General features: G+C 38.3%; 1 long non-coding RNA gene across 11 annotated transcripts; it reads right to left on the bottom strand.

Moving 5' to 3' along the window:
• Window positions 1–2,332: 2,332 nt before the first annotated feature.
• On the bottom strand, window positions 2,333–26,204 carry LOC122240977. Of its 11 annotated transcripts, none has more exons than XR_006220854.1 (6): window positions 26,096–26,204; window positions 24,838–24,918; window positions 23,746–23,856; window positions 19,322–19,555; window positions 17,229–17,504; window positions 2,333–3,366 (listed from the first exon to the last, which is right to left on the bottom strand). It is a non-coding gene; the product is annotated as an uncharacterized LOC122240977 (long non-coding RNA). The 11 variants fall into 11 exon arrangements; XR_006220869.1 differs by lacking the exon at window positions 23,746–23,856 and adding an exon at window positions 21,579–21,763; XR_006220871.1 differs by lacking the exon at window positions 26,096–26,204 and adding an exon at window positions 25,349–25,655.
• Window positions 26,205–26,494: the final 290 nt, after the last annotated feature.

Raw genomic sequence — 26,494 nt, 5'->3', positions numbered from 1 at the left:
TGCATATATATGATACACACACACACACACACACACTTAGGAGTACAAGTACCTAAACCCTCAGGTGCTTTCAGACAATAAGCTCATGCAGTTTGGGGGGGGGATCTTTTTTTAAAAAGTAGTGAGACTTGGGAAAGGGCTCAAAAAATCTTATAAAATGTTTTAAATCTATATAAATGTATCTATTATAAATCTATAATGTAGAAAATCTATAAATACTTGGTGCATTATGCTTAGTGCCCTCGTTCTTTTTTGGCTCTGATTTTTCTTAAACTTCATTCCAATTAGGTATGATCTCAATTTGGATTTTTTTAAGTTATAAACAAAACTGGGGGGGAATATGGGCACTGTTAATCTCATTGAGGTGAAATTATATATGGAATGTTTGACTCTTTTTGTAATGAACATATGTTGCTCTTATAATAGAAAAAAAGATTCTGAAATACAGAAATACTTGCTTTTAGAGCATACGACTAAAGCAAAGTTGGAAAATTTGAATAATGCGGATGAAATTAAAGAAATACTGAAAAAAAAAATTAAGAAATTAAGAACGGAAGGGCGTAGGAATATAAGCTGATTTCTTTAACACCAACAACAAATGTACTTGCAGGGTAGACGGAGGGAGAGAAGTACAGATAATAGGATTAACCGTCACACAATGGAAGGAAACAGATTTAACTTTCTGGGAGAGCCAAGCCTCAAAGGTCTGAACAGCAGTTAATAGAATATGAGACTCTTATTAAAAAGTCAGGCTGTTCATTGGTGCCCAAAGTCCTGGAGTATTAGCACTATGTCAGCTCGTAAGCCCTAGTGGGAATACCCCAAATGAAATGGAAGCATGAAGGTAGAAATGGCTGCACAAGAAGGAAAGATTTAGGAACAAAATGCTATCCAGAGACACTGAACGATAAAGGGACTGAGAAAAATGACTGCTCTTAACGCTGCTTTTTTTCTTTAAAAAAAGGAATAGGCATCCATAATAAGTTAAATTGAAATGTGTTGAATATTGAAATGTGTTGAATCTGACACCACCACCACAGAAGATGAGAAGGAGATTCAGAAATATATGTAAACTTTGAGAAACTTTACCAATCAAATGCCACCCAAGGAAAGAAACCCTTCTGGGATAAAAATCCTTCTACCGAATTGTGTAAAGGCTTTATGAGTTTTTGAGAAGAAAGGCACCCTGGAAATTTTAGGTTATTTTTATCACTTTTATTGAAAAGGCCACTTCTCTGCTCTAAGGCTGGATTTTTTGATGCAAGTTCAGTGGCTTTGGGGTGAATCTGAATGAAGTTTTCAGAGCAGCGAGAAAAATCATGCAGTGTTAAGATGCCAAGCTTCCTCCGATAAATCTTTTGAAAATAACTGATAAAGATGCTTAGGGTTTCTCTGAATTCCCATGAGGTATAGCATTCAGAGAAGCTGGTAGTTTGGAACAGTGCTTTCCTTTGATTACAGTTGAATTCTAAAATGCCACATAGCAATATAAGAGCAAAATACATTCGTTTTTAACTCATAGTGGACAAAATACACCCCGTCTTCAATTTGAAACTCAGGAAGTAGATGTGGATGTATCGGTCAGGTTATCTTATTGGCTGTTCTTAGTGATCAATACCAATGCCATGGTCATCAGTTATTAGGGAGAGAAATGATTGCATAAGCCATTTCAGACGTTTGGCAAGGGTGTATCAAATACCAGGAGGAAGAAATGGGATAGAGAAGAAATAAATACAGCAAAAGTCTTCCTAAATCAAGAGACAAGAGATCCAGTCTGGCTATGACCTACATAATAGCACGCAGTAATTAATAGCATACCATTCTAATACAGGAAGAAAAAACTAGAGTTTCTGGAGTTTGGGCAGTTTGTGAATTGTTGGGTTTTTAGGATTTTAATGCTGCTTTGTAACACTGTTTGAATTTTAATTTTTTAAAGAATATTTAAGTAACTCTGTACCCAACATGGGCCTCAGACTCATGACCCGGAGATCAAGGGTTGCATGTTCCACTGACTGAGCCAGCCAGGCACCCCACTCTGGACCTTTTTCACAATTTGAACTTTAAACTTCTCCTATGTACTAAAAGTCATTCACTTAACAATAATAATAGTCAGCATATACCATGCTTTTTATATAATAGACATTATAGCTTACAAATACCCTGCCACAACCTTTTAAGATAGAGGATTGTTTCCATCACCATTTTTCAGAAGAAAAAACTGAATCACAGGGAGGTTAACTTGCCCACGGCTATACAACTATTTAGTGACAGACCTAGGATTCAAACCCAGTTAATCCAGCTCTAAAGTCAAGGCCTTCATACTACTCTATGACACACTTCAGTTCATATTTTTATTGATCATTCATTAAGTACATGGCGCTTTGCTTATTTATGTAGATGATGTGAAGTATGAGACAGGATTTAATCTTTTAACTAAGTAACATTCAGCATCTTTCTCCTTTCCAAAACCCCGTGTGTGTATACATAGCATTACTTAGCATTTTGCCCCCATCTTTGGTGCTGTCTGTACTGAAAACCCCCAATATAGTGAAGATAGCTCACTGGCGGAGAAGAGCTCATAATATGACACCTAATATTCATCTATCCCCACTGTAATATCTGGGTCAGCTAGAGCAAACAAATGGCTCAGTGAGGACACTCTGGGCTGGAGACTTATGCTGCAAACTGCCTGTTGTGATGTCAATAATGAGAGAGCACACCCAGCCTCCGTGCTTAGCCCACCTCCCCATTCCTCCAAGAAACTGACACCAACCCCAGGAAAGTATTAAGGCCAAGATCTGGATCTTTTGCTACAACTAAAAGTCTAAGAATAGCAACATGAATTATACACATATGTTGTTGAGCACTGCCCTATATAGCACAGAAATATTTTTATTAAAAATAGAGACTATATAAATCCATTATAGCAAGTCAGAGTATAATTATACGGTGAAGCATATGAAATTGCCAACATTCAACCTTTTTGACCTACAAAAAACCTGTTTCCTTATGTACAATGAGTACAGTACATAGAGTATCATGTATAGGACACAGAGTATTCTTAGCCAGTGAACCAGCTTCCCAGAAGGCGCTTTGCTCAGTCTGAATAAGGTTTAACTCTTTGGTCTCTCTCCCATTATTGTAAATTCTTGTGGTTCAACTCTGACAAAACTAAACAGGGTACGCAGGTGACAGTGCCTCGGCTGCTGCAAAGCCTCATGGAACAGCTTCAGGGTGATGTGAAGTGCTGGCTGAGTGGCTAGTGGCCTTCCCAGGAGAATGTCAGAGAAGCAAAAGTGAAAATCAGCTGCCACGTAGAGGGCCATGCAAGACCTAAGACACTATGGAGCTCATCACGTCGTTGCGCTGGAAAAATGGAACAGAGACATGTCACAACTTCAGGAAGTATGACAAGAATGAATAGCTGTCAGGATTGCCTTTTCATAGGGATGACCCCCAGCAGCCCATGTTTCTAGAAAGCATTCCCTATATTAAACACATATGCAGAAAATCATAATGATAGGTCTATGCTTTGTGGGGACTGTGATGAACAAGGCACCGTGCTAACTGCTTTGCACGAATGCATTAGGGTTGTCCAGAGTGACGGAACCAGTGGGATATGTATACAACTGAGATCTACTTTAAGGAATTGCCTTACACAGTGGTGAGGCTGACAAATTCAAAGTCTCTGTGGCAGGCCAGCAGGCCAGAGACTCTCAGGCGGGAGCTGATGCAGCCATCTTGAAGCAGCATTTCTTTCTTCTCAGGAAATCTCAGTGTTTCTCTTAAGGCTTTTCAACTGATTGGATGCCACCAATTCAGGTTGTAGAGGATAATCTCCTTTACTTGATGTCATTGGATTGCAGATGTTGACCACATCTATGAAATACCTTCACAGCAACCCTTAGATGTAGTATTTAATTGAATAGCTGGGTACTATGGTGTAACCAAGGTGACAGCTTAAACCAATCATCACAACACGTATACCATTTTTGTGCTCATGAAAAATCTGTGAGGATGATACCCTTTTATCCTCATTTTACAGATAAAGAAACAAGCTCAAGAAGGTCAAGAACTTGCTCAGGATAACACAGTTTGTAAAGGATGGAGTCATGTTTTGAAACTAGGGAATGTAATTTCAGAGCCTCTGGACTTAACCACCGGGTCCTGCTGTCTCACCAAGCAGTGAGGATTTTATGCTAAGGATTCAGGAGTCGAGAAAGCAAAAGCCAGCAAAATGTAAAGCCAAGAAGAGGTCGGTATGAGTGAATCACAAGCTTTCCAGCATCATTGGCTCCCTGGCCATCTCACCATGCTGTGTACACATGCATGTGACCTATTAAGTGAGCCACAGTCTACATAGAAGGAAGATTTTACTATAGGGCATACAGGGGTACCAGCTTGTGTGGAAAAAAAAGGCAGATCAAATCGAATTACACATAAGACAGAAATCAGGGGGATGAATGAAAAAGTCCTTTCTGCCATTCCACATAAACTCCTTCCAGGGTTTTATTCCAACTGGAATGACAGCATTAGCACAATCTGGGAAAGCGATCCCTCAGAGCTGTGACAATGTGGACCTAGAAGGACGTAGGACTTGGGGACTCCCTGGAAAATCAAGTAGACAGCTAGTTGGGGCGGGATTTTATGGTTGCCCAGAGGACTGTTCCTCACTTCGCAAACACCTCTCTCTCTCACTGTCACCCTCCCTTTCCCATAGACCATAGTGGCACTGGCAGAACCTTTCCATGTCCCCAAACCTCTCAGCTCTGCTTGCAGATATTTTAGCAGACCTTGTTCCCACCTTGGGAGAAAAATAGAGGCCGACAAAGACAATCTTCCTAAACATCTTTTTATACCACCCCCAAACATAGATCTGTACCAATCCTCCCCGGCTTCCTCTATAAGACCGCCCCTTGTCTTGTGTTCTCGACTGCAAATATCATTGCCATCTATCCACTCTAGAACACAACCCATCAGTCATCATTTTCTTCTCCCTCTCTTATATTTTCAACCTTTTTAGTTTTTTCTTTCCCCTCTGCCTCCAAGTAGAACAAATGCTGACACCACCTTAAAAAATACCTTGCATCTAGATCATTGTAATAAGCATAAACAGATGCAAATACTTTACAAATGGGAAAATTTGATCCAAGGAGTTGGGATCAAAAAAAAAAAAAACCAACTATATTCTGATTATAATAAACACATCTTACATATAAGAATATAAAGATACTGTAACATAGGGGCGCCTGGGTGGCTCAGTTGGTTAAGCGTCTGACTTCAGCTCAGGTGATGATCTCACGGTTTGTGAGTTCAAGTCCTGCATCAGGCTTTGTGTTGACAGCTCGGAGCCTGCTTCAGATTCTGTGTCTCCCTCTCTCTCTGCCCCTCTCCCCCACTTACACTCTGTCACTCTATCACTCTCTCTTTCAAAAGTAAATAAACATTAAAAAAAATCTTGTAGGATATTATTAATAAAAAGATAGAAAAAATAGATTCCTTCCAAACCCTAAGCAAAACATATCAGACAAAGAAAACTTTGAGATGAGAAATATTACGAGAAATAAGAAAAGGAAGTTTTATAGAGAGAAAAAGTTCAATTTACCAAGAAGATATAAAGTAGTCTAAATCTGTATATGCTTAAAGAGACTATTCTAAATTTGCATATTCTTCTAAATATAGACAACAAAAATTAGCAAAAGAGGAAACACGTATCAATAATGTACTGTGGGTTTTGACATACCGCTACCAGTAATTTCCAGAGCAAGCAGGCACACATACACAGTGAGATTTCAGATGGTTTGATGAACATGATCTGACTGAAATATCAATAAACTGTGCTACCAATGAATGTAGAAATGCACTATCACTATGCCTACAGATACGTTCAGCCGAAACAGGCACACGCATGTTCCCAAAGACATTTACAAGAATATTTATAGCAGCACTATTCCTAATTGTCAACAACTGCGAACAACCCAATGATATCAGGACAGATGAAATAAATGAATTGTGGTATTTAAAATGTAGACATACCTCGCGTCAACCCTGCTTCTCCTCGAGCTACCATAACTTTCCTTCGTTTGCTTCTCTGACAATCGTTAAGTAAAAAATACTTTCGGAAAAAAAAATACCAGCTGTTTCCTCACTTCCGTTGCACGGTGCTCAGTCCTTAGCAATATTCCCAGCCCCCGTGATGCCACAGAAATTGTTCTGGTCTCCATTATGTTGGTTCTTATTCCTGTTCTACTGGGCTGGTTTCCTGGCATCCCCTGAAACTGATGGTCACTCCCTTCAACCTGCAACTTTCGTTTTCCTTCATTTTTTTATGTAACAATTTTTTTAATGTATTTAATTTTTAATTTTATTTTAATTCCAGTATAGTTAACATACAGTGTTATATTAGCCGCAGGTGAACCATACAGTGACTCGACAATTCTATACATCACCCACGGCTCATCACAAGTACATTCCTCAATCTCTTGATTTCTCTCTTGGTTCTCTGTTGCTAAAGCCTTTTCTTTTTTCTTGGGTTTTCAGTGTCTTCTGCGACCTCTGGTTCTGTCACTGCAGGTGCACTGAGACATGAGGCCTCATCTCTGCGCATGCTGGCCGATGATAGTGCCCCAGTTTTGGTGCACAGCTGTGCCGGGGCAGTAGGCACAGTTACGTGATTGAGCGTGGACTCTGAAGTCAGGTGACAAGCTAACTGCAAATCAAGGCCTCTAAACCCAACCCTTCTCCTGAGCTTTAACCAGAGGGGCCCTAAAAATAAACTTAAGCCGGGTCAGATCTGTGCAGTGAGCCACTGTCGCATTCCCTTTGCGTTCATACGCTGTTGAAAGGCCGTATCCTGTTCTCGTAATACCAGACCCGATTTATGCACTTCTCAGATTTGCTTGGCTATGTCGCCTGCTTGGGGAAACAGATGACCCTCCAGGAAGATCGCTTGGCGCCAATGGCACTCTTGTCAGGGCAGAGAGGTGATGTGAATCTACTGAAGAGAAGCTGCCCGACCTCTGGCCTTGCCCTCCTGATGGAGGCTGACTTCTCATTGCACCAGGCTCCCCAGCACTTGGCCCTGCCTCAGCAAGCAGCTGCTTTGGGTTTCCCCTGTTGCTAGAAACAGGACCAAACCCGCCTCATCTCATACCTCTGACCTCACACTACGGGGCTCTCTTTTCCTGCCCTTGTGCTTTGCCGTCACTGCTGAAGTACAGATGCCAGAAGCTTCCTAAGCTCCCCCCACCCCATCCCACCGGCTTTCCAGGATGGGTCTTTCAGAAGGCAGTGTGCAGAAAGGCAGGCATAAAAAGTTGCCGGCTCGTGCCCTTTCACTAGCTAAATGCCACTGCTCTTGTGGAAAAAATAACCCAGAAATGTTAGAGAGTTACACCCCAGTGGTAGAGAGAGGGGGAGACTTTGTTCAGTGAGCAAGAGGAGATAGAAAGCAGCCAACAGATTCTTCTTCCTCTCTCCTCCCTAAGAGACTGTTCTGGGATCTAGTGGCTCCATTTTCCCCTCTCTGGAGTTGTCTGAGCAACCAGCTAAGTTTCCAGGTAATCTGGACAGCTTGGAATGCACTCCTTTGCCCTTGCTTTCTCTCATCCCCTACCTCACTTACCTGGTTCCTTCACTCTTGCTTCCCTGTATCGCACCCCCTCAGCAAAACTTTGGCTCTTAAGTTTTGACTCAGGCTCCATACCCTAGGGAAACCACACTAAAATATTCACAATACAAAGGAAAAGGGAGCATAATCCTCTTGATTCTTTACTAAGTGCCTGGGTTTCTCGCTAAGTGATCTACACTTCTCTCTCTGAATCCTCACAGAATCTCTGCAATAGGCAGTATTTTTCCCCTATTACAGTGAGGAACGGAGGCCCGCTGAGGCTTAAGAAACTTACCCAAGGTGGCACAGCTAGGTGTGACAGAGCTAAGGTGTCAACACCCATGTGTCTGGCTTCCGAGACAGTATCCCTCTCCCTGTTCTTTACTGTTCCTAGTATCAGGACATTGCATTCTGGGGATTCTGTGAAGGTTCCATGTGGTAACCCATTGTTGGACTTTCCAGAAGCTTTGAGAATGATTCAGTGAAGAACATTTTAAGTATCCAAGCACAGCACCATAAGAGAGTCCCAAAATGACAGGGTGAACGATCAAATCAATAAAAGCAGATGGTTAAAACACCCTTATTATTAGACATTTAGATATCGCTTATATTCTCATTTCTAAATGGAATCCCATTAATGAGCCAACGAAAGGTCATGAAAGTAGCTGTTGCAGGAGGGGACACAGACATCCAAAGAGAGAAACAAAGGAAGAGAGTTCCACCCCACCCAAGCCTAGCTCTGTGCTCCATCCATGTGTGAAATCACTTGGTCAAGCTCATCTAGACCATCCAGATCTGTCTGTTCTCCTCATAAAGATCTTTGAGAACGAGGAGTACAAAGATTTAGCTAGAAAATTAATCTTGAAATGAAGCAGAGGGGTCCTGACTGCCAGAGACTGACAAAGGAAGGATTTCCTCATCCTGCACAGACTGTTACTGGCAGAGTTCTCTGTGTGTCCGGAGGTTCGGGCCAGGATTGTGCTTTGGAAATTGGAGAAAGACCGAATTTGGACCCTAGGATAGCACTCAGCCCCTCTCCAGGTTGTGAATTACAGACTGGACCTTCTCACCCTGTGTCCCTGCTGCAGGAAGGAGATGTTTTTTGTGTGATTACAAAATCAGACTGTTTACAGATAATTATTTTCTCTTGGTCTGAGAAAGTGCTGGAAGATTGACCTCTTGAACATGCTTGTTAATTCATAAATGCCTACTTATAAAAACAGGTGGATTTGTCTAAACACGAGGAAAGCATTAATACCACTTGCCTGATACCGAAACTCTTGCCTTAAAACTTGCTAAGCGTTCTGAGGACCTCCAGGAACTCTGCTGTGCCATAGGAGGTTAGTTTTCTGAGCGTCATTGCCAGGAGAGGCCTTTTCCTTTTCTGTATTGTCCCTGCATGCTGTTCAGTCACATAGCTGCAGTGCCAAAACCATCACCTAAAGAATCAGCACTTGTCTCTTAAAATATGTAAACCTTTCATCTCCCAACAAAACCTGTTCCAAGAGCTTAAAACACATTGTCTCGAGTTGTAATATCACCTGGGAGTCTTGGTGAAATGACAGAACATTCTGATTCAATAGATCATAGTGGGGGGGGGGGGCGGGTGTTGGGGCTGAGATACTGTATTTCCAGCATAGCTTCTGGATATGTCAGTACTTCCGATCCATGAACAAAACTTAGAATACCAAGAGCTTAGAAGACCACCTTGATTTTCTCTTGAGTGTTTTGAAGATCATTTGGTCTCTAGAAAAATGTGCCCCTTGAAACTGCCTCCTTGTTACCAACAAGCTGTTCTGGGCACCACTGCAGGAATGTTCAAACAGATGGGGATAAAGTTAGAAACTGAGAACATCACACAAGAGCCGTTCTCATTGGCCACATTGTTTTAGCTCTCGGCACACGCACAAACTCAATGCTGACCTAAAGGCTTATTCTCAAAATTACACACAAAAATGGATTTTGCCAACACTACTTGACTAATATGCTTGTTCCTGAGACCACCAACCTCGTTTTATTCAGTCTCAAATTGGTTATTTTTCTTTGGGCAGTTTCAATTATTGTATAGGATAAGAAGATTTAAATGTTAAAACACATAAACAGAAGTAGCTCAATTGTGTATTTAAATTCTGTATTTGTTTTAACAGAAGAAATACTTGTTATTCTGTCTCTATTTTAGGGTTTTCATTTTCTGCCTGGAGAATTCAGCCATTTTAATGTCAAAAAAAAAGAAAAGTATTGTGGAAATTCGGCTAGTCCAAAACATGTTTAACTGTCTAGAACAGATGAGGGAAAAGGGTATTGAATTAGGCAGCTTTTTCCAGATACTTTAGAAGTGCTTAGTTAATATGCATTGCCTTTTACCCAAAAAGCATAGCTATGTGTTATCTTATATAGAAAAATACTTTACTTAGAGAAAAATTAAAACAAACATGTGGTTGTATATAAACTGTACCAGTTCTTAGATTTATCCCTTACATTCATTGTTAAAAACTGCCTGCCTAGATCAAATCTTTACCACAACATTTCTGTCATGTCCCCCTGGTCATTATCCCTGTTTTTAGAGGCTATCTATTCTAAGTAGATACCAATTCAAAAACAATTTGCCAAAAACTCCTTAATTTAAGGAGATTAAGACCTTAGGAACCATTTATCATATCACTCTCCTATTTCAAGACATTTGCTCAAAACCTGTCTTTCTCAACCCACTACTCAACACCCTTCATCAAATAAGTTAACAACCAAAATCTTAGATTTCAGAGACCAGTATATTCATTCCTCAGCAGAGGGAAGTTAAGGTTAGTCTTGATTATTTTCTCTTGTCCATACTGATCTGTGCTACCTAACTATGAATTCAATTTCCTTAAAAAACACAGAACTATTCAAATTATTTCTTCTTCAGTGAGTTTTGGTAGTTTGTGTATTCAGAGGAATTTCTATTTCATTGAAGTTGTTAAATGTATGTGCATAGAGTTCTTTTTTTTCTTTAATATTATTGTCAAATAGGTTTCCATACAATACCCAGTGCTCATCCCAACAAGTGCCCTCCTCAATGCCCATCACTTACTTTCCCCTCTCTCCCATCCCCCCATCAAACCCTCAGTTTTTTCTCTATATTTAATAAAGAGTCTCTTATGGTAGAGTTCTTTATAATATTCCCTTAGTACACTTTTAACATATGTTGGGTCTGTAATGATACCATCTTTTTCCCTCCTGATATTTATAATTTGGTCTCTCTCTCTCTCTCCCTCCTTCTCTGGTTAATCTGTACAAAGTTTTACCATTCTTATTGAACATTTGAAAAAGTCAATTTCTGGTATTTATTTCTTTTCTGTTTTCTATTTTATGGATTTATGCTTTTATTATTTATTTTTTTTCTGATAACTTTGGTTTAGTTTGTTATTTGTCTAGTTCCCTAAAGAAGAATTATATCATTAACTCTTGTCTTTTCTCATATATACATTTAATAACATATTTTCCCCTAAACACTACTGTAGTTTTACCTCAACAATTTTGATATGTTGTATTTTCATTTTCACTCTGATACTTGCTCTCCGGCCCGTGGATTGTTTCTTATCTAATTTCTTATCTAGATTATTATCTAATTTCTAAGAATTGGGAGATTTCCAGATATTTTTGTTATTGACTTCTAGATTAATACCATTTTGATTAGAGGATATATTTTGAAAGATTTTAATACTTTTAAATATGTTAAGGTTGTTTTTATGACCCAGTATATGTTCTGTCTTGATAAGTATTTCCTGTGCACTTGAAAAAAATGTATATTCTGCTATTCTTTGGTGGGATGGTGTTGTTCAGGTCTTCTATGGTCTTGGTAATGTTTTTGTCTACTTGTTCTGTTACTGAAAGACAAAACTGAAAGCCTCCAACTATAATTGTAGGTTTGTTTATTTCTCCTTGCAGTTCTTCCAGTTGTATTTTAATACCATTTTTGGGGTTTTGTTTTGGTTTTCTGTGTGTGCATACATATAAAAGATTGTATGTCTTCTTAGTGAATTGACCCTCTTATTACATAATGATGCCTCTTGGTAATTTTCCTTGTTCTAAAGTCTACTTTGTTTAACATTAATAGAGACAATCCAGCTTTCTTTTGTTAAGTGTTTGCACATTACATATTTTTCTTTTCACTTTTAACCTATATATATATCAAGATGTTTTCAGTGGGTTGGTTTCTCAACAACACATATTTGAGTCTTAGTTTTTTGTCCAACTTAATGATTGCTGTCTTTTATTTTGTGTGCTTAGACCATTTATATTTAATGTAATTATTGATAAGTTCATGTTTTAGTCTGCCATTATTTTGGTTTTTTCCCCCTCTATTTTGTATTCCTCTCTTCCCCTTTTGTGAAAACGTTTGAAATATTTAACTTTATATTTCATCTTAATTTATCTACTCTCTTTTTGTCTTTATCCCTTTGTGTGGTTGGTCTAGTCATTGCTACATGCATATGTCCCTTTTTATAGTCTATTAAAATTAATATTTTACCTCTTTGGGTTAAATGTAGAAAATGTACCCTCCCCCTTTTATGTTGTATTTGTAGTTGTCATATGTATTACATCTCCATACAGTAAAACCTACCCAGGCAATAGTATAATTTTGGCTTTGTATCATCATATGTATTCCAGAGAACACATGTACATACGTATTCCATATGTAGAGGAGAAAATAATCTGTCATATGTACCTAGTCATTTACCACTTATGTTGCTCTTCCTTCATGCCTAAAGTTCCAAGTTTCCCTATGGTACAATTTCCTTTTTTCCTGAAGTTCTTCCTTTAACATTTGTTTTAGAGAAGAAATGCTTTTGACTAAAATTCTCTTCGTTTTCTTTCAACTCAGACTGTTGTTATTATTCCTTCATTCTTCAAAGGTATTCTTATTGGATAGAGAATCCTGGGTTGACAGTTCATTTCTTCTACTACTTTTAAAGTGTTGTGTCCCTTTATTCTGTCCTTTATTGTTTCTCATGAAAAATCCACAGTCATTCAAATGTAGTGTGTAATTTTTTTTCTCTGGAAGCTTTCAAGATTTTTTTTAATGTTGGTTTTCAGCAATTTGATTAAGATGTATCTGGCCATGGTTTTCTTTGAGTTTATCCAGTTAAGTGTTCGTTAAGTTTCTTGAAACTGTAAACTTATCTCTTTTACCAAATTTTGGAAGTTTTCAGTCATTATTTCTTCAAATATTTATTCTGCACCATCTTCTCCTTTCATAGGTTTCAACTGGCATGAATTTTGTATCTTTTTATACTATTCCACAGGTCCCTGAGACTCTGTTAGCTTTTTTTCCAATAAATTTTTCTCTGGTATTCAAATTGGATGTTTTCTATTGCTCTATTCAAGTTTGTAGATTCTTTTCTGTGTCATCATTGCTTTACTTTTTTTAGTTCTAAAATGTCCATTTTATTTTTTACAGCTTCTCTTTCCCTGCTGAGAACTATTATCTTTCCATTTGTTTCAAGGTTGTTCAACCTTATTTCATGAAACATAGTTATTATAGTTGCTTTAAAGTTTTTTAGAGGATTTAGATCACCAGGATTCACATCACTACATGGTGGGCAGCTGTTGAGTGTTTTTTCCTTATGAGTTATTGAGATTTTCTCTTTTTTGCATATCAAATGTGTTTAAATTGTATCCTAGACATTTTGAATATAATCTTATAAAACTCTGAGTCCTTTTGAAGTCCTTTTCCATCTGGGATGTAAGACTTCCAGTTCTAGCCAAGTTGAAGTAAGAAACTAGTTTCACCATCTCTTGGAAACAAACCCACCACTAAAAGGGCAAAATATATGCAACAGGGGTTTTCAAGACACTGGATATCAGGCCATTGAGGACAGCAATCTGTAAGGGACAGGAAACAAATGAGGGGAGCTCTAAAATTGCCCCTTTTAATTCTGTAAGAGAGTTCTTAGACCATGATGCAGGGGGTGGAAACCAAAGCAGATTGCAGTGGTTTCCCAGAGTTGAGTAGATTAAGCTGAGCATCCATGGAGACCAAATTGGCTAGCATTTGCAGTACAAATAACAGAGATGGGAGAGATCTGCAGGGGACCCCCTTTGAGTATCCTCAAGAGTACTGTTCAGTGCATATGTGTGATGAAAATACTTGATGTTAGCAAATAACCGCCCCAGAAGGATCAGAGGAAACAGTCTTTGGAGTTCACACAGGACCAGAAATATGACCTCTTTTCACCAGCCAGAATGGGAAACCTCATATCCCATGAAACATCTAGTAAAATACTCAGAAGTATCTTATTTCAGTAGTGAACAATAATTAGCCTTAGGTTAAATGCTGCTCTTATTCTACCTAAACAAATCTTAGAAGCAAGACACAAAAAGGCCAACCTGTTTCTTAATTGCATCCCAGGAAAAACGATTAAGAATATTTATAGGAAAACAAAAATGTCCGGCACCTAACAAGGTAAAATTCACAATACCTGGAATCCAGTTTAAAAGTCACCAGCCATGCAAAGAAGCAGAAAAATATAACCAGTAATGAGAGTAAAAATCAATCCAGAATTGATATAGATGTTAGAGTTAGCAGAGACATTAAAAGTTATTATAACCATATCATACATGTTCAGAAATTTAAGTAGAGACATAAGATATTTTTTTAAATCCAAATCAAATTTCTAGAGATGAAAACTACAATGTCTAAGATGAAAACTACATTGGATGGTATTAACAGCAGATTAGATATTATTAGAAATAAAGATTAATGAACTTGAAGACAGCAATAGTAACTATCCAAACCAAAATCAAGAGTCAGACACCTAACCACTTAATTGACTGAGCCACCTAGGTGCCCCAAACTCTTCCTTATTTCGAGGATATTATAAAACAGATGTAATCAAGACAGTGTGGAATTTGCATGAAGATAAATCAATAGAAAAGAAGATTCTAAATATATATGAGCATATCAACAAGTATAGACAACTGATTTTTGACCAAGGTACAAAGGCAGGTGAGTGGTAAATTGAATATCCTATGTGAGAGAGAGAGAGAGAGAGAGAGAGAGAGAGAGAGAGAGAACTTCAATCTATACATCATACCATTTATAAAAATCAACTCAAAATAAATCATAGATTTAAGTGTAAAATCTAAAACTATTAAACTTCTGGAAGAAAACAAGAAAATGAAAAAGATAAGCTACAGACTAAGAAAAAATACTTTGTCCTTTTTTAATATTGAGTTCACTATTTCCTTACTGAGTTTCAAGAATATTATAGATAAAAGTCTTGTACAAGATGTGCATTTTGGAAATATTTTCTTTCATTTTGTTGTTTGTCTTCTTATTCCTTAAATAGTCTCTTTTTTTGTCTCTGAATTTTTTTTAAATTCTCTTTAGCTGGGGCATCTGTGTTGGTTAAGCATCTGACTCTTGGTTTCGGCTCAGGTCATGATCTCATGGTTTGTGGGTTCGAGCCCCTCATCAGCAGTGTAGGACCTGCTTGGGATTCTCTCTCTCCCTCTCTCTCTGTCCCTCCCCTGCTTGCTCTCTACCTCTCTCTCTCTCTCTCTCTCTCTCAAAATAAATAAATAAACATTTTTTAAAAAGTAAATAATTTCCATTTGGTTAACATACAGTTTAATATTAGTTAAAGGTGTAGAATTTCACGATTCATAGAATTTCATGATTTGTAGAATTTCATGATTCATCACTTACATACAACACCCAGTGCTTATCACAAGTGTCCTCCTTAATCTCTGTCACCTATTTAACCCATCTCCCCATCCATCTCTCCTTCAGTAACCATCAGTTTAAACAGAGTCTTTTGAAGAGCAGACATCTTTAATTTTGATACGGTCTATTTTATCAATTTGTTCATTCATGGTTCATGCTTTTGGTGTCATAATGAAGAAATCTTGCCTAACCCAAGGTCACAAATGTCCACTCCTTGTTTTCCTCTAGAAGTTTTATAACTGTAGGTTTTACATCAGAACTATAATATACTTTATTACATTGTGCAAAACATAAAGTCAAAATTTTTTTAAGTTTGAAAATATTTATAAATTAATAAAGAATTTATATCCGGAACGTATAAAAATACTCAAAACTCAGTAATAAGAAAATGTACAACCCAGCAAAATAAGCAAAAACAATGAATAGATGCTCCACCAAAGAAGATATACAGATAGTAAATGAGCATATGACAAGATGCTCAATATTATCAGTTATTAGGAAAATGCAAACTAAAAGCACAGTGAAATACCACCAGTCACCTAATAGCATGGCTAAAATTGAAAAGACCGGTCAAACCAAATATTGGCAAGGATGTGGAGGAAATAGAACTCTCATGGGCTGCCTTTCATAGGTCAGATTTTTAAATGGTACAGTCACTTTGGAAATGAGTTTGGTAGTTACTTGGAAAAGTTACTATGGGATCCATCCTTCCTCTCTCAGATAATTACCCAAGAGAAATGAAAACACATGTCCACACAAAGCTGCCATTTGGGCTTTTGTTAATAGCCCCAAACTGGAAACAACCCCAAATGTCTATTAGTAGAGATAAACAGACACATTTTGTATATCCATATGTGTTAGTCTAGACCCACGTGTATTAGTGTATATCCAGATGCATTAGTTCCTTAGGGCTGCCATAACAAGTGTCCTGAACAACAGGTATTTATTGTTTCACAGTTCTAGAGGCTAGAAATCCAAAACCAAGGTGTCAGGTTTGGTTCCTTCTACGTGCTCTGAAAGAGATCAGTTCCAGCCCTCTCTCCTAGCCTCTGGCAGCCTCAGGAATTTCTCGACTTGTAGTTGATGTTCTCCCTGTGTGCTTACATCATTTTTCCTCTGTGCATTTCTCTGTGTCCAAAGTTTCTTATTTTATAAGGAAACCAGTCACATTGGATGAGGGACCACCCTAATAACCTCATTTTAACTTGATTGTCTCTGTACCGATCCTATTTCCAAAGAAAGCCACATTCTAAAATACTAGAGGTCAGGACTTCAACATATCTTTCATGGGGAGGGGTGGGGGGAGACACATTCTACCCATAACACTATGCAGTGGGTTACTATTCTGCAGTTAAAAGGAAACACATGATTCTGAAAACATTTATGAATGAAAGAAACCAGATTTTAAAAAATAGTGCATACTATATGATTCCATTTATGTAAAATTCTACAAAAGGTAAACAAGCCATAAACTATTTACTTTTGTCAAAGAAGGCAGATCGGTGATTACCTGAAGCATGGGATATGTAGAAACTTTTGTCGGTGATGAACATTTGCTATTTTTATTGTGATAATTGTGGTCATGCAGACAAAATGACTTAGAGGCAAAACAATCAAATTCAGTCAGTGGAATGAAACAACAGGGAAAAGTAGTCCAAAGATCGGCACTGTTGGGTGTCATTATCCAGGACAAAGGAACCAGTGGTTCTCCCCTCTAGCTTCACCATCGTGTCACTTACGCTCTTTGTACAGCATACCTCAGAGATATTGTGAGTTTGGTTCCAGACCACCGCAATAAAGTGACCATGACAAGTCCAAAGATCTTTCTGTCTTCCTAGTGCATGTAAAAATGATGTTTACACTGTTATAGTCTATTAAGTATACAGTAGCATTGTGTCTAAAAAATGTACCTACCTTAATTTTAAAATACTGCTAAAAAATACTAATCATCTGAGCTTCCAACGAGTTGTAATCTTTTTGCTTATGGACGGCTTTGTCTCAATGCTGATGGCTGCTGCCTGTTTCTCTGGGGCAGTATTCTATGTAAATGGATATGAGTATCAGTTTCGCCAATGACTGGATCCTTGGCCAAGATGTTTTCTTTCTCTGGGTCTTAGTTTCTTTGACTGAAAGACAGATAATCATGTCTGTTGCAATTCAGCTAGATTTGATAATACATACAGTTGTTCCCTGTTAACACAAAGAAGAGATTTTTAAAAATTTATTAATAAACTGGCATAGTACTCTTTGTCAGCCATTGTTCTAAGCGGTATTCAAATACGAATTCATTTCATTTTAATACTAATCATATAATGTAGGTATTATTCTCCTCATCTTTAAAGTTTGAAAAAACCTACCCAATGTTACAAAGCCATAACGTGGCAGAGTCGGGACTGGAACCAGAGAGCAGTCTGGCTACAGTCTGTGTTCTTAACCACTGTGCATTACTGCCTTATATTTGGGGTTAAATGTACACTTTTAACAGGAAAAAAAAAAATCCATGTCGCTCACTAAAAATGATAGCCGTTGTGTTGAAGCGACGGTTTTCATTATCCAGCATTAAATGATACGTCTTCTTAGTTACTGTTCCTATCTACCAAAGTTTCTAACACACAGTAGGCACACAGAAATATCGATTAGCTGACTTGTCACATAGTCAGTTCTCAGTTAGCCAAACTCACAAAACAGAGATCAAACAAGTACTAGCAAATCGTTTCTATTTGGTCTGTGAATATCTAATATGCTAGGGCAAGACAGAGAGGGTTTTTGCCTACAATTCCCCTTCCTAAATGTACTTCCCTGGCGCATTTACTAACTTGTCTCTCAGACATTCTGCAAGCTGTCAGTAGATTTTCTCTAACTTTATCTCATTAAAAATATCATTTTCTATTAGTTCTGAAGTCCTTTTACTCCCTCAGCCACTATGAGTCTGTAACTCATCCCTTTGTTAGCTCAGGGATGGCCAGTGGGTTTCATCGGGAGGGTCAACTCTGGGCAGTTGTGTCTCCCTTGGAACAATGTCTGGGGCTGTGCTAAGGCTGTCTCCTGGCATAATCATATGCAGCCGCATTCACAGGGGACTAAGGGAGCCATGGACATAGGGCCACACTTATTCCCATCCCTGTGTCCCACCTCCTTGCTCAGTACTACGTGTCCAGCCATCAGAGTACAATAATGGTGAGGGACTCAAACACCACTGTTGGAGGATCCTCAAATGGTAAGAAAGACACCTTCACTTTATGAAATTGAAGTCCAGTAAAGATAGAGCCAGCAGCGTTGATTTCTGCTGGTCACTCTTCAGAGTCTGCTGGGATTCTACTCCTCCTATTTCCTCAGCTTCAAGTGGCTGGCCTCTCAAATAAGTGATGCAAGAATCCAGGATCATTAGAGATCCCTTTAACCTCAACGTGGAAGCTGGAGATGATGCAAGGCAAATCAAGGGTGGAAATGGAACCTGAGAACCTAGTGCTTTGGCCATGGAACAGAAGGATCCTGGTCTTCTGTGAGCATTGCTTTATCTATGAAATGTCACCTGTTTCTCAAGGATGAATCATTGGAAATAAGATAATATATTTACAGGATAAAGATAGGGAATATCTGAAAATCATTAGAATTCATTTCCTAATATTAACTGAGACAAAATCAAGTACTCCATTTAATGAAGTACATGACAACACTAAAAATAATAATAATAATAATAGAATTATATTATATTATAATTATTATATATATATAATATAATTACATTATTATTATATATAATATATATAATATAATATAATTCTATTATTATTATTATTATTGTTATTATTATTTGAAATGCTCTATGAAGGAGGAAGTTACTCAATTTTCTTCCATCAAGTGGCCCGCTTCCTAGGAATCTAAGGAGAAGGTCTCTGTGTGAAGAGAAGAAAAAATAAAAACTAGCTCAGTGGAAGACTGAAGAAAGATTGGGCCAGCCCCGGCCATATACAGAAGAGCCTCTCGACCAGAAGGTCAGTGATTACCTCAGAATACGGCACTGTCCTCAGAGCATGTTAACTCTTGGTCCTATTAGTTTCCTACTGTAGAGAGGCACAGGGCATCATGTTCATTCTTTCTACCTCAGCGACCTCTGACAGCCTGGAATACTCCACTGGTGCTTGCTTGGATTTCTTTTCCCACCACCATGGCACATCTCTTCAGAGCAAAGATTTCAGGCACATCCATCTGGTGGACCAGCCTGAGACACCCATGAACACCTATGGCAGAAAAAGAAATTACAAAGCTGTGTAAAAATATTTCTGCCATTTTTAACTTTAGAACATTAGAAATAGACTTTTAAAATTGAAAGTAACCCAGGGGCTTTAAATATCTAGCTATTAGCTTTTTTTTTTTTTTAATAAACTGCCTAATGAAACTGAGCCCTTTATTCCTCAAAAAAAAAAAAAAAAAAAAAAAAAAAAAGAATGGATAGAACTGTGTCATTTCACAAGGTGACTTTTTTCAAAGCCTTTTTGACTCTCACTTTATAAAGGATAACATTCAATGATAACTAAAAGCCTCACATTATTCATTCCTCTTTGAGCTTCTCTTGAATGTGGTCTCTGATCCTGGTGTTTTTGGATAGACTCCCTTTATAACAGCTGCCCAATGATCCATTGAAATGACAAGCGAAGGGCCACATGGTGGGCTGAGTGCACTTAGTGCAACTGTGACCAGAGAGATGACAAAAAGGTTTCTTCTAGTCAGTTGCAGAAATGCCTCTATACCCGTGGATGACAGAGAACTCCAGGTAACCTCCCTGGGGGTTATTTTTAGCCAACAACCATTAATACTCATGAGCTTACTACTGCAGAGATCAAATTCCATAGCACCAGCTTTGAGAAACACAAATGTGGAACACTTTGCTTTTTGACACAGGTTTTTTTAAGGGACTCCATTTCTAGTTAACGTGAGCAACAATGAGTTGGATTAAGAAATGAGTGCTACATGATTTCTATCTGTTTGACATAAATGAGTAAATAAAAAAAAATAAATAAATAAATGTCATTCATAAGAGGCCCATGTATTTTCTTTTTAACTTTCTATTTTAAAATAATTTTAGATTTACAAAAAGTTGCAAAAGAGAATGGAATAGAATCCCATGCCCATTTACCCATCTTTCCCCAAGGGTGACACCTTTTATAGCTGTAGGACAATATCAAAATCGGTAAATTGACATTGGCAGATTACTATCAACTAGATTACGGACATTATTCAATTTCATCAGTTTTTACACAAACTCATTGTGTGTATGTGTGTGTGTGTAACTTACATGGTTTTATGGGCAAGTTCTGCCAAACTTTCAAGAAACAGATTATTCCCAATGTATATTAGAGGAGTACCCCATGAAATGTCAACATTCGGTCAGCTGAAAATCAACTGTTGTAAATTGATACATAAATATGATTCCATTTGTGATATTGAAAGTTTGCAACAATACTATGCTCTTCAATTTTGTTTTCTTACTGAGTTTATTTTTATTGTTTTGATTTTTTCCCTAAGCCTCGACTTCACCTCAGGTCATGATCTCACACCTCATGAGTTTGAGCCCCACGTAGGGCTCTGTGCTAACAGCTCAGAGCCTGGAGCCTGCTTCAGATTCTGTGACTCCCTCTCTCTCTGCCACTCCCCTGCTCACAGTCTGTCTCTCTTTCTCTCAAATAAATAAACCTTAAAAAAAATTTTTTTTCAAGAAATGTAAGTAGTTTTTTCTGTCCATTTAAACAAACATTTTATAGCTGAGGCAAAGATTGTTTTGGGTTTTCTATGTAGACAATCTGATGTGAATAATGACAATTTTATTTCCTTCCTAATCCTTGCATTCTTTATTTCTTTTTCTTGATTTATGACTCTATCGAGGACCACCAGAATAATGTAGAAAGGGCATGGTAGTAGTGAGTTCTTGATTTTCTAATGAGATGATTCTAATGTCTGTTGTAGGTTTTGGGTAGTTAACTGTAGTCATATTAAGGAAGTTCTCTTCTGTTTCTTACCATGTCTTTACCAAGAGCTTTTTTTTTTTTAAATCATAAAAGAGTATAGAAGAGTATAGAATTTTACCAAATTCTCTCTGTGCCCCTATTGAAGTATTTGTAGGTTTTTCTTCTATATTTCTATGATCAACTACATTTAGAGATTCTCTAATGGTAACCACTTTTCCATCTCTAGGATAAGCCCAACTTGGTCAGAATGTAGTTTCTGTTCTTTATATTGCTGAATTTAGTATGCTCTTTATCATACCTAGCATTTTTTATGCAGATAAATGAGTGATGTTGTCTTATAATTTTTCTTTGTTACACAGTCCTTGTCTGATTTCGGTGTCACCGTTGTGCTGGCCTCAAAGATGGGTTGGGAAATACGCACTTCTCTATTCTCTAGAAAAGTTTGTGCTATGTGAAATTTCTGTTCTTACAGATCATGGAATTCTGGAGTTTGGAGGAAAACAAGTTTTAATCAACACGCGTGTACCATTACCACTAATAGTTTTTTTATACGGGCATATTAAATATCATGGTCAAGTCTTTAAAATGTGGTGGTTTTAGATAACATAAATTGTTCCAGTCTTCCCATTTACTAATTCTTGACTGGGGAAGGTTTTTGTTTTTCAGAGCTCCAATAGGTGAATATAGTGCTGTGATCCACTGGAGAAAGTTTTGCTGAGTGTGGCAAATACCATACGACTCTACCAGTGGTTGTTTCACTGAGGTTGAACAAATCACAACACGGTCACCAGATTTACAAGCTTATCTTGCTAGTACTTGGTGGAACATGGATCCTAATCCTGACAAACTGCCCTCAGAAAACTTAAAATCCTGAATTCCACACTGAAAAAGACATAAATCTATACAATGCCTGACTCCCTCTATACTGAAAATAAATAAATAAAATACACACACACACACACACACACACACACACGCACACACACGTTAAGCCACAAGGAGCACTATCATAACTGCTCTCTTGCATATATTCTTAACCCCTCAACTACTGCCTGGACTCACCATATTCATTTGGCAGAATCACAATCCTAGTTAATACCAGCTGTTTGCATATTTCATACCTGTCTTTGTACAGCTAATATGGCTGGAGGAAAACACACAATCACGTTGATTGATCCTACTTCAAATTTCTAATTTTAAGTCAAATGAACTCTTGTTTTATGATGCCCAATTTCCCTATTTCATTCACTCTCCTATTCTTTGAGACAAATGCAGTCAATTGTTTTTAAATTTTTTTTAAAGTGTATTTATTTTTGAGAGAGAGAGAGAGAGACAGAGCATGAGTAGGGGAGGGGCAGAGAGAGAGGGAGACACAGAATCCGAAGCGGGCTCCAGGCTCTGAGCTGTCAGCACAGAGCCCGATATGGGGCTCGAGCACACAGACTGCGAGATCGTGACCTGAGCCGAAGTTGGACGCTTAACCAACTGAGCCACCCAGGTGCTCCAATACAGTCAATTCTTGTTATTTGCTACAGTGACGTTCTTTGATGTCACCAGCAACAGTGAACTAATGCATACTGAACCAGTGCTCCTAGGAAAAATACAGAGTTAGGTTGCTACAAGCTTCTGGCCACATTTTCATCAACTGATCACATATAATCTTGTTCTTTGTGTGTTTTCATTTAAAGACATCTTACTGAATCTATATTATTGATTCATTAACATTTAACTCAGAGACAATAGCATTATAACTCATGCCTGAATTGTCCAATAGTCATATTTTCTCCATAAGGCACACCACAGCCTCCTTGCTCTTAGGAACACTAGACAGCATTTCAGCACTATGCTTGGAGGTAGGCATTTTAGACAGCGAAAGCACCATTTTGTGCTAAAAGTATGGCTCTAAATAGGCAACGAAAAGGTCACTTTCTCATAGCACGAGGGCTAAAACAATAAAGTGCAGTGTAACTTGGTCAGTCTCAGCTGGGAGCATACATGTCGGGTGACCACAATTTTTCATAGCTCTGAGTGCGCACATATCTGCAAATGAAAACACTAAGACTGCATGTTTGAGGGTGACAAGTTAATTTGAACAAATGGGTGAATTTGTAAATGTTAAATCCACAAATAATGAGAATCAACTCTATTTTACCATCTTCTTCTCTCAAACCTTCATCATCTCCTCTCCCCTCACTCTAACTCATGACCTTGTTTTTCACTTCTCGAAGCAATCAGAACTTCTCTTTCCTACCCCCACTGTCAACCTTCCAGCATCTTCTCCCATGTATTCTATCTTCCGGCTCTCTACCAGAGATAAGTTCTCCTTGCTTCTATTTAAAATCGCCTCCCCCCCAACACCCATTTGGGCACTAAGATCCCATAGGCTCTCACCTCCTTAATGACACTACTCTCGCTATTCTGCCCTCTCTGCCAAGTATCAGTTTTTCTTTCTCCTAAGTCATTACCATCAGTGCAAAAATATTGCTCTCTCTTCCTTGTTGATAACTTCTGAAAGTTATTGTGAAAAACGTTTTAAAATACGCAGTTTGGAAAATTCCAGATTCCTGTCTTTAATACTAATGAAATAATCAGAAGTGAGATTAGTAATTGCAGCAGTATTCATAAAAGCAAACAATTAACTGTGGGACAGAATGGGTGGATCTGGGAGGTATTACGCTAACCGAAATAAGTCACACAGATAAAAACAAATACCATATGATTTCACTTCTATGTGGAATCTAGAAAACAAAATAAACAAACAAACCAAAAAAGCAGACAGACCCGTACATACAGAGAACAAACTGGTGGTTTCCTGAAGGGAGGCTGAGGGGGGGATGGGAAAAATGAATGAAGGGGACTGGGAGATACAAGCTTGCAGTCATGGAATGAATAACTCACAGAAATGAAAGGTACAATGTAAGGATGATAGTCGGTGGTATTATAACAGTGTTGTATGGTCACAGATAGTAGTTACACTTGTGGTGAGCGTAGCATAATATAAACTTGTGGAATCACTGTGTTGTGCACCTGAAATATAACATTGTGTGTCAACTATACTCCAATTAAAGAAAAAAAAAGAATTGAAAGCAACCTAAATAAACAGTAGGAGGCTGGTTAAATATACACAGTAAAATACGATGTAGACATTATAAGCTACAGATTGCTATTAAGTGATATATTCATTTCTATTAATTAAGTTAAAAACATAAATTACTACACAAATTATATTGTCCTACTTTTATAAAAAGAAAAAATAAATTCATTTTGCCTCTGTGGGTTTGCACCCTGAAAAGTAATTGGAAAGATATTTGCCAACATTTTACTCCTGGTTTCCCTGACGCCCAAGCCCAGGGTCTTAGGCACTCCACTCAAATCTCAGGTGTGCCTATTCCCAACTAAATCGTGGCCCAGAAAGCCACACTAAAACTGTAGATGCGTTGCTAGCTTATTCCTAGAATGTCAAAACAAAAAACTGGGGTTGCAGTGTCTTCTTTTTCTTATATAGATACACTGTATTTGATTGTAATCCTGGGAATGTAACTAAGGGGCCTCTTAACTTGAACAAAATGGCTGCCAAAGTGGTGAGCGGGCATCATCCTTCCTTTAGTTGAAGGCAGAGACCATGAAATCCAATACCCCTGTGGAATAAGAACAAACAGCTCTTCAGTAGCAAAACCAATGAACAACTATGTCGAGACTGTGTTTAAAAAACAAACAAACAGAAACTGCAGTGCCAAAGAGTAAGCAGAGCATTTTCTAGCGCAGGTGGAAGGTGTGTTTGTAGTGGGTTGACTAGTTCAAAGCCAGACTCCTCTCTTGCCGGCTGTTCTGATTCTCGCAAATTATCACCACAGTTACTCCTCCACGAATCCTCATCAGATATTTTGAGAGATCAAGAGTATTTCCCAAAACCCAACCCAATTCCCCGAAACAGGTAAGACCTATCATCAGATTCTAAAACTCACCTCATACACTATTAAACAGTGCATTACATAAGGAAAAGATAAGAATCAGCAGTAGAATTTCAATCGAATACTATTTTAGTTGTCAAAGGACTTAAGTACTCACCTCAAACTCTCACCACTATGCTTTTACCTGTCCTTTTCCACTGTTTGCCCCGTACCCTCCCCCATCAGTCAACTTCAAGCACTAGATTCTGCCTTTATAGAAGACACATATCAAGAGGTGTTTGCTTGATGATTATTATTTAAATGATGGTTTTATGTATCCTTCTGCTTTATATCTCAAACAAAGTAAAAATAAATAGGTCTACGATGAAGAAAATGGTTCACTTTTAGGGGTTTTAAAAATGATGTCCTTTTCAGGGTACCTGAGTGGCTCAACTGGTTAAGTGCCTATTGATTTCAGCTCAGGTCATGATCTCACAATTGGTGGGATTGAGCCCTGCATCGGTCTCCTCATTGACAGCACAGAGCCTGCTTAGGATCCTCTCTCTCTCTTTCTCTCTCTCTCTCTCTCTCAAAATAAATAAGGTTAAAAAAATTATGTCCTTTTCTTCCCCATATCTGTTAGCAGGTCAGGACAGAACTTTGACCCTTTCATGACCCCAGTTTTTGCCTAGGTTGAGTCAGCTTCCCAATCTGTTCCCATCCAGCCCAATGTCAATACTCTACCCCTGCAGAATTCAGCCTCCTTAGGGCAGGAGTGCTGCCCAGTGGGCTCCTAAACTCCGGGAACCTAGTCTTCAGGTCTATCCAATCAATGTATGGACATAGAGAAATACCTAGAATTCTTTAAGTCAGGATTTTTTGTGAAAAGAGCGAAACAGTGTACTGAATATGACTGAACACATACTTCAAAATGAAAACCATACAGTTTTTTATAGGCAGGTAAAAGGGCATTTTTATCCAGGCAACACCTGAGGAACCTCAGAGCTCATGACCTCTGACCCAGAAGTCAGCTGTTGATGCTCCAGGCAGACTGCTTCTTAACTGTCATAGAACATTGGGAAAGTTCTTAACTGTCGCTGACGGCAATATCCAGACATATCTCTTGTTGCACCTGACGGAGCAGGAACCCTGTAGGGACCTTTGAAACCAACGGATATTTAGATACTTCTGCTGGACCGAGTGTCCCCAAAGGAAAGCAGACAGAAAGGAAGAAGTAGAGTCCTGGGAGAAGATACCTGTGAATAAAGAAGTTTAGCCAATTGGCTCTGACAGGGCAGGGTGAAGCATATCACCCAGACACCAG

This window comes from Panthera tigris, chromosome A1 (genome assembly GCF_018350195.1).
Source record: "Panthera tigris isolate Pti1 chromosome A1, P.tigris_Pti1_mat1.1, whole genome shotgun sequence".
NCBI lineage: Eukaryota > Metazoa > Chordata > Mammalia > Carnivora > Felidae > Panthera > Panthera tigris.
Note: the sequence above shows the minus strand (reverse complement) of the source record. Positions and strands in the feature narration are given on the sequence as shown.